The following is a 9,610-nucleotide window of genomic DNA, read 5'->3' on the forward strand; positions in this document are numbered from 1 at the left end:
CTTCCTTTAGCCCATTTATATCTCTTCTATTGGAGCCCTGCAGTTCATGGGGGGTCGCCTTAGCAGTAAAGACAGAAGCAAAGAAGGCATTTAGTAACTCTGCCTTCTCGGCATCCTCTGTCACCAAGGCCCCTTCCGCATTCAGCAGTGCACTAACATTTTCCCTCGTCTTCCTCTTGCTATTGACATACTTACAGAAACCCTTCCTGTTGTCCCTGACATGCCTCGCCAACTCTAATTCCACCCGGCTTTGGCCTTCCTCATTTCGCATCTGCAATCTCTGACGATGTGCCTGTATTCTTCCCACGTGGCCTGTCCCTTCTTCCACAAGCTGTACACTCTTTTTTTCTCACTCACTTTGCCCAGCAATTCCTTACCCATCYATACAGGTCTCCTGCCCCTCTTACTCGACTTCTTTTTTGTGGGGATGCACCGATCCTGAGCTTGGAGGAAGTGGCGTTTGAATATCAGCCAGCTCTCCTGGACCCTCTTTCCTTCTAGGACCCTGACCCAGGGGACTGCTCCAAGGAGCTTCCTGAAGACGTCGAAGTTGGCTCTCTTGAAGTCCAGGGTAGCTATTCTACTTCTCGCCCCACCTCCTCCGCGCCGGATCGTGAATTCCGACATCTCGTGGTCGCTGCAGCCCAGACTGCCCCCAACCCTCACATTTTCCACTAGACCATCTCTGTTTGTTAGTATCAGGTCTAGCAGCGCCCCTCCCCTTGTTGGCTCCTCGACCACCTGCATCAAGAAGTTATCTGCAATGTTCTGCAGGAACCTCCTGGACTGTCTGTTCTTGGCTATGTGGTTTTCCCAGCAGATATCAGGGTGGTTGAAGTCCCCCAGGAGGACCAGGGCCTGTGATCGGGAGGCTTCCCACAGCTGCCCGTAGAAGGGCTGATATCTAAGAAGCTGATATCTAATAATCACATCACTATTTGGCATTATAACACAGAAGCATATGTTTCCATTAAAAAAAAGACACAAGTTGTGAATTATTTCTAGTTTCTTAACAGAACATAAGCTYGTTTCATAGCTTTTCCTGCAGTTTATTGAGTTCTTTTCTAATTTTAATTGTTCACCCTTTTTTGCTCTGTATTAGAATGGGAAAAAGTTAAAAGCTTGAAAGTTTGCATGATTTTCAGGGGGGTCTTTTTCACAATAGCAAAAAAACCCAAAAAACCCCAGCTATTTAATAAGGATAGCATTCCCACCAAAAAAGTTATAAGCTGGATTTCAAAAAGCTATGAGTAGGGAATACAGATATTTGGACGAACACTGAAGTTTTTCAGGTTGTTTTATCTCTTGTGACTGGAACATGAGAAATGCACCAACGGACCTCAGCAGGGAAGTGATCCTTTCCTTCCGAAGGAAGCAGTGAACACTCCCTAAGAAGAACCAGGGTGACTGCTCTGTGAGGAGCCCTTGTGCTGAGATGGTGCGTCCTCRTTGGAAGCAGCACAGTGTGGTGAGGACAAGACGGGTGCCGTCCATGCGCACGGGCCAGGCCAGAAGAGCGGAGCAGTGATGTGAGGTTGCTCTGCTGCACCCTAGCAAGTCTGCTTTCTGGAAGCACTTGGATCCTGTAGTTCTGGGAGGTCTCCTGCACCTCTCCAGCCTCTGTGGAGACAGCCTTGCAGGAGGTCCATGTGTCCATGTAGAGAAGTGGCATTTTTTTGGGCGGACTGTCAAAAGATGAACCCATTTTCTGTTTGTGCTGCTGGTGCAGAGCACATGGCTAACCTGTCCACTCTGGCTTCAGAAGCACGCTGATTCTTTTTGTATTCTGTAAACATTCTGTTGTGGAGGGACATGAAGGGGAGACAGTAAAGCTAATTACCATGACTTCACCTCAGCCCAGTTTCCTCTCTGATTAAACAAGACTGACACACGCCTTGTGAGGAAACCAAAGCTACTTTATCATAGAAGATTGTAACTAAGGCTGAKGATCTGGTTCTGTAGAGTCTTCTGTGAGCCTTGTGGTAGCTCCAGTGGGCCCAGTGTGTGTTTGATTTGCCATGCATGGCAGAACCCTGAGCAGCATGATAGATCTGGCAGGCCTTTTAGCTGATGAATAAGCAATGGGCAGATGTTGGCCACTTCATGCTCCGTAACTGTCAGAAGCAGTTTCGAGAAAGCAGTTTTTAAAATTAATACTTCTGCCTTTCTGGCCTAGTTTCACAGATGAATCTAAGGAAGTGATAAAGTTTTAGGACAGAACTTAGCTTTTCCAACACAGCATCAYGTTGAATATGAAAAGCATGACACTTAGAAATGTATCTTTAAAACAACAACAAAAATATAGCTAGGCACATCCACGATAATGGAACGGAGTTGAACAGAGGCCTCATGCCTGCAACTGAAGGGCTTTTCTTCATCCCTTGCACTCTGGGAGCCACCTTTCAGCACTGTGATAAGCTTTCCTACACTAACAGGCTTTTTCCATGAAGGCCCCCTCAAGTCCTGGTCTCTAGCTAGGCTTTGACCCAGAAGGAAGCTTATTTTCTCATTTAAACCTTCTCGGTTTAGGTTAGGATTAGGGGCACTGCAGAACTGTAGGGTTCAACCTACAGTTAGAGAGCCCTGTAGGGACAGGATTGCTTACTCCTTCCTTTGCTAGTTCCACCTTTCCTCTTTTTAATTCTTTCTTAGAAGCAGATGTGGAGGAATCGTCTGAATTAGTCTCTGCATTTCAGATGAACGTTTAGTAAGAGAACACCAATGATATTTTTAAAAAGGCTAGTGGAGTCTTCTAGCTCATAGTTTTGAGTTTAGGGCTCTATCACACATTGACTGCTAGCAAAGAAACATGTCTGTAGTGTACACAAAACTTTGGGAAGAGAAGAAAGATGAGAGGACCTGCACAGAGTGATTCACAACTTTTAAATAACTTTTCTGCCACTCCGAAGCTTCTGCACTCAGGTCTAGGGTTGGTGCAGCACCAACCATCTCATCTGTCCAGATACAGAGGGATTACTGCTTCTCTGTTCAGTTCACTACTACACAGCTAAGGGTCATGATGCTCCTTTCTCTTATAGCCCCACGCTGCTAACTCACATCTTGCAGCTTTTCCACTGTGACCTCCAGTGTCCTTTTCAGAGTTGCTGCTTACCAGGATCTGACTCCCTAGTCCATAGAAAGAATTTAGCTCCTTTGTTCCCAGACGTACAACCTTGTATTTGTACGCATTGATTCTCAATCAAAGTTGGGCTGCTTCTGTCAACCTCTGGCTCTGAACAAGATGAGAGCACAGGATGGGCCTAATGCCCATTGATTTAAAAAAGAAAATCAGTTTTAAACTAGATGGCAGTGAGTCCTGAGCTCCCTGGGAAGAGACTAGAGTCTGCTTTAGAAATCAGACTCCTGTGGAAGCTAACAAAATGAGGTGCTTTGAAGTGCTCCTTTGCAAAAAGTCTGTCTTCTTGATGTAAAAGAGAGCAAAGAAAACAGAGGGGAGAAATGTCTAAAGCCACCATGCAGAAAGTGCAGAGAGTGAGAGCGCAATCTCACTCACCTTTTCCCTTCCATTTAAGCTGTTGTGTTCCAAATGTGACATGGTAAACTTATGGTAAAACAGTTTAAGTTAAAAAATGAGAATGTCTGAACAGAGAAGGACATCAAAAATGGTGTGATATCAAGCTATACATATTAAATATCAAAAAAGATGTAGGTTTCCCCATCTCCCCAGTGTCCTAGGTRCTCTACTCTAGCCATGCTGAAGGGAAAGGGAATTAGTGTTATGCTACTATGAGATACTTGGCCCTGCAAGCCCCACATCCAGCGCTGAGGGGAGTGATCACTACACCTCAACATGGTCTAGGTGAGAGGTGCAAGGCCTAGGTGAGATCAGGAGCTGATGTGTTTGCATGTCCTGTTCCCATAAGGGAACTCTTCTGTGCTCTCTTAAGGACAAAAGGAGAACTGCAAGGTTGGTTATTGGTATAGTTGCAGTTAAACTTCAAGGGGAAGGGGTGATAACAAGAAATAGCAGRAGTGGTAGATGTGACCTCCCAAGGCAGGAAAGATAACTGGGAAAGAGCTCTGTAAGTCTTCCAGCAAAACAAAAACACTCATGTTAGGCCTGGCTTTTTTTCAGACAGCTGAAGAGCTATTTACTTGCTCTGCTCCTTGCCTCTGGCCAGTTTTAATCTGGAGAGTGCATCTTCCTCATTCCCTGCTTTGATCTCTTGCCTTCTGAGTCAAAACACAAAGATGTTATTAAGATAAATTAGTAAAGACAGCTGAGGAACTGGGTGGGAAATGCTGATCATCATCTCTTCTGCAGATAAAGTAATCCCTGTGCTCAATCAGTTCAGAATATGTAACAGTCCTCAGTGATTGCTTTAAAACATGGGAAAACAATGGTGCTGTAGAAATTGATTGTATTTTGCCTAATTATAGACCACTTTGTGTAGAAGTATGTAGAAAAAAATTGGGAAGAATGGTACAGCACTGCCAAGCAGGCTAGCACACGCTCAGTAACCCTTGTGCTGAAACATTAAGCATCCTCACTCTGTTCAGGCCCAATTAAATTAACTGTTTTAAGAAAAAGAGTGCGAATTCTCTGGAGGAGAGCCTAAGAGTTCTTCTTTTCAATCTAGTAAAAAAAAAAAAAAACACCGGAAAGGGTCTAGATATGTGACAATGTTTTAATTTGAGAACAGCCTTCAAGAATGATTTTTTATGAGGTAAATGAGTGAAGGGTAGAGTTTGGTCTGGTTTGCGTGCAGTGCCACTGTGCTAAGGGAAAAATTCAGTTTGGAATCATATAGGTTAGGCTAATGAAATTGAACAACTAGATAAAGCAAATATCSTAAAAAGCTGATGATACCAAACTGGGTGGAGTAGCTGATAGCCCTGAGGGCTGTGCTGCCGTCCAGAGGGACCTGGACAGACTGGACAACTGGGTGGTGAGAAACCTCATGAGGTTCAACAGGGGCAAGTGCAGGGTCCTGCAGTTGGGGAGGAATAACCCTGGACACCAGTACAGATTAGGAGTGGACCTGCTGGAGAGCAGTCCCGCAGAGAGGGACCTGGGTGTCATGGTGGACGACAAGTTGACCATGAGGCAGCAGTGTGCCCTGGTGGCCAAGAAGGCCAACGGGATCCTGGGGTGCATTAAGAAGAGCGTCTCCAGCAGGTCGAGGGAGGTGATCGTCCCCCTATACACAGCCCTGGTGAGGCCACATCTGGAGTACTGCGTCCAGTTCTGGGCTCTCCAGGACAAGAGTGATGTGGAGCTGCTGGAGAGAGTCCAGCGCAGGGCTACGAGGATGATCAGGGGCCTGGAATATCTGCCCTATGAGCAAAGGCTGAGRGAGCTGGGCCTGTTCAGCCTGGAGAAGAGGAGGCTGAGGGGGGACCTGATCAGTGTCTATAAATACCTCAAGGGAGGCAGTGAGGAGGAGGGGGCGGCCTCTTTTCAGTGGTGGCCAGCGATAGGACTAGAGGAAACGGCCACAAGCTGAGGCACCAAAAGTTCCACAGGAACTTAAGGAAACACTTGTTGACAGTGAGGGTGACAGAGCCCTAGAAGAGGCTGCCCAGGGAGGTTGTGGAGTCTCCTTCTCTGGAAATCTTTAAAACCTGCTTGGATGTGCCCCGTGCTCTAGGTGACCCTGCGTGTGCAGGGGGATTAGACTAGATGACCTCTGAGGTGCCTTCCAACCTTAAGCATTCTATGATTCTATGATTCTAAGTTCAAAGGCTATTCTGAAGAAAGAGGGTGTTAATAGCAGTAGGTATTTAGAAGATACAGTTATTAACTTCACCAGGAAGACTTTGATGTAGACACAGTGTGCAGCTATAATTCATCCATGTAATAGCTATGCTTTTCTTTGTAATTTCTACTTGAACAGTCACTAACAGTCACCTATTGCCGTAATTTCTCCTAAGTGTTGCAACAAAGAATGTGTTGCATTTCGCCTATTCACACATACTATTGTAAATGATGGCATTATATAGTGTATGAACATGCAGTTCCCATGATTTTTACAGTTCATGTTTCATGGCGYACGCAGAAGAGCATACATCAGAAGCAGCAAAAAGTACCAGGGCACGTTGCAGAAGAAAGGAGGAGACTGGTAAAAGTGCTCCTAACTTTTCCATTGAGGGTRTGTGCTAACCCTGTTAACAGAAGTTTTGTGGGTTTTTTGTGTGAGACTCCGGGTGTTCACTTCGAGCTGCGGGGCTCATGAGGAGACTTTGCTCGTCAAAGCCCCTTTTCTGTCATGGCGGAAAGAGCAAGTCTCTTGTCTTAAGCTGCTGCTTACGAAGTTGTGTATTGTAGGGAGGAATGACGAATAACTGTGACTGTAGCCTTCCCTGGATTTTTGTTACAGAGCTGTGTAGAATCCAGACTCGGGACCAGTTTGTATAGGCAGAAAAAAGCACCTGAGGAAAAAAAAGCACCCCCTGGCTGTCAGTTAAATTGAGAGCAGATCTAATTAATATGTATAAATACCTGAAGGGAGAATGTAGGGAAGATGGGGCCAAGCTCTTCCCAGTGGTGGCCACTGATAGGACAAGGGGCAGTGGACACAAGTTGAAAGACAGGCAGTGTTTCCATATGAGGAAGAASTTTCCTGCGAGGGTGACAGAGCCCTGGMACAGGCTGCCCAGGGAGGCTGTGGAGTCTCCTCCTCTGGAGATCTTCCAAACCCRCCTGGCTGCCACCCTGTGCCCCGTGCTCTGGGTGTCCCTGCTGGAGCAGGGGGTTGGACTGGRTGRTCTCTAGAGGTCCCTTCCAACCTCAACCATTCTGTGATTCTGTAAATTGGACATACTTGTGACCTTTAGCAGTAAGTTAAATATACCTGAATTTTCAGGTGTTGGGGCTTTTCATTGGCTTTGAAGACCTCTTCACTCCGATGTGAAATGAAGGAGAGGAGGGCTGGCACGAGCGGGTTGTKTTCCTGGAGCAGAGCGGTTGCTGTGCGGGTACAGGAGGGAGCTGCACCGCTGGAACCGCGCTGCCGCTCACAAGGTTAGGCTGTAGGGAACAACAAGATTTGGCTTGAAATACAGTGATTTTTCCTTCCTTCTTGTTTTGTCCCAGACTTTGGGACATGATGTTGAGGAAAAGCACAGCATCCTAACATTCACCTCCACACTACACTGGAACAGGTTGCCCAGGAACACTGGAACACAAAGCACTGGAACACAAAGCACTGGAACAGGCTGCCCAGGGTGGTTGTGGAGTCTCCTTCTTTGGAGATCTTTAAAACCCSCTTGGACGCAGCCCTGTGCCACGTGCTCTGGGTGACCCTGTGTGTGCAGGGGGGTTGGWCTMGATGACSTCTGAGATCCCTTCCAACCTTAAGCATTCTGTGATTCTATGAATATGGTTGACTTGCAGAGAAAAATGGGTGTCAAGGTGAAGRAGCAGTCTCCTGCTTGCAGCTCACAGCTCCCCACATGGGAGCAGTGCTGTCAGCTGGCTCTGTTCACTGGGATGTTCAGGATGATAAAATAATAACTTGCTTTTTAATGATGATTTTTGCCTACAGCGTATGAACTGCTTGGTCAGAAGGGCTGAGGTGACAAGATGGCTCCATTGGGCAGGAAGAAAACCAGCCCCAAGTCAGGTTGCTGCAGTGCCTTATACAAGATCCTGAAAGGAACTAGTGAAGATCCAAGTGGAGAACCCAGTTTAACCAGGTGCCACATCTAGGGGCACATTTATGGCTCAGTCTTAAACTGGGTCCTGCTCCTCCAGGCAGGCAGGGATAGAAACATTTCCCTGTATGCTCGTATCTGAGTTGAAGTACATGGAAAATCCATAGTGTCTTCCTGCTACTTCAAACAAAAAATGAAGTGGCTGTGAAGGAAGTGACCACAGAGGCAGTGTCGCAAGGCTGGACTGAGTCACCTCATGCTGCGTGTGCCCACACTCCGTGCAGCCCTGTGCAGCTCAGGATTTACGTGGTAACACACTTTGCTATTCACAGGCTTTGCACTAATGCCAGGGGTCTTGTCTGGACTTGTCTTGGTCTGGCTGGAGCTTTGCTTTAGCGAAAGCAAAAGCTGTGTAGCTGAAACAGCAGTTTCCTAATGACCAGGTGATTCTTGCCTACTTTTCTCTGCCTTAGCTTAGCTTAGCTTTGTTCTAAAGCTGTGTGATATATTTTTTTTAAAAGATTCAAATGATGAGTAGTTATTTTATGTAGAATAAAAAAAACCTATGATCCTAGTGTAATAGTGCAATAGAGAGGAGTATAGGAATGGTATTGTAGCAGAAGACCAAAGGGAAAGCCACMGTGTGCACTGTAGAGGTATAAAACATGAGTTGGTAACAGAGATGACACTTGAGAGTCCAGAACGACCTGTTGTCAGTTGCAATTAGTTAAAGAAAGGCAAACCTGAGAGCTGGACAAAACTGGTTTTAGAGGTAGGAAGAAGAACAAAGAATAAGTATCTACCATATGTAAAGCCTCACATACAATAAACTTAGATTTCACATGGAATTAAAGACCAGTGAAGAAGCAGCAATGTGCACAGTGGCAGAGAAAACAATAAAAACCAAAAGAAGAAACTCTAAATGGGCTCTAGAGAGCGGAAGACGAAATCCATGACCATGGTACTGCTCCTCACCAGAGCCCTGAGATGTTGATCACTTGCTGCAGCCTCCCCCTAACTGAGGTCAACAATTATAGCAGCCAATGGTCAGTGGGAATGTGATCTTAATAGCAGAGGAAAGGGAAGGTTTTAAGAAGTCTGTGTAAAATCGTTTTAACTGTATTGCTGCTGAGACTTGGGGCATTCTTCTATAATAATATCAGGACTAATAATGCTATGACAAAATTATTTATAATTTCACTTGTACTAACAATACTTTCATGGCTTTACTGATAATTTCTATTTCCTCTTGTCCATGAGATTTTGACTATAACACCTTAAGTAAAGTGCATCCAAATGTCTTCCTAAAGAGGAGCTCTCATCACGTGCATTCAGAAATTCAGAATGCTCAGGGAAAAGTTATTGGCATTAAACAGGAATTCCTTAAAGCCTAGACTACATGTTTTACTTAAGGCTTTGCAAAAAGGAAAAGTAATAGTTTGGTTTGTTCTGTATAAGGTGAAATATGTAATAAAATACTGAAAATGCATCTCTGTGGGATAGCTGTTTTGATCAAATATTTATCTTTTACTCAGAATATTTGTTATTAGTACTTTAATAAGCTTTGTGAAAAGTTATTTACTCTAGACAGTATTTTGGAGGGGAAAGGGAGGGTGAATTACTGTAATATTGTGAATACTGTGAATCACTGATTAGCAAGAGAAAAGCTCTCAAAATCATTTGTTTCTGATTCATCTTGTGCATATAGTATTTTATTCAAATATTTTATGAGGCTGCATTCAAAATATAATGCATTGTATTTTGTTTCACATCATGAAATCACATCACCCTGAATATGCTACAAAAAATCAATAAAACAAGATTTATTATTATTCTCAGAATATGATACCAAATCAAATACCTCGTATTAGTGTTTGGCACATATATTGTGACTTTATCTTCCCTGAGAAAATATGAATATTAACATACCTTATCATAAAACAAGCCTTTAATAATAGAGAAACAGTTCTTATATATAATTTACAACAAACTC

Source organism: Nothoprocta perdicaria, unplaced genomic scaffold, assembly GCF_003342845.1.
Source record: "Nothoprocta perdicaria isolate Ctin4 unplaced genomic scaffold, notPer1 scaffold_62, whole genome shotgun sequence".
NCBI lineage: Eukaryota > Metazoa > Chordata > Aves > Tinamiformes > Tinamidae > Nothoprocta > Nothoprocta perdicaria.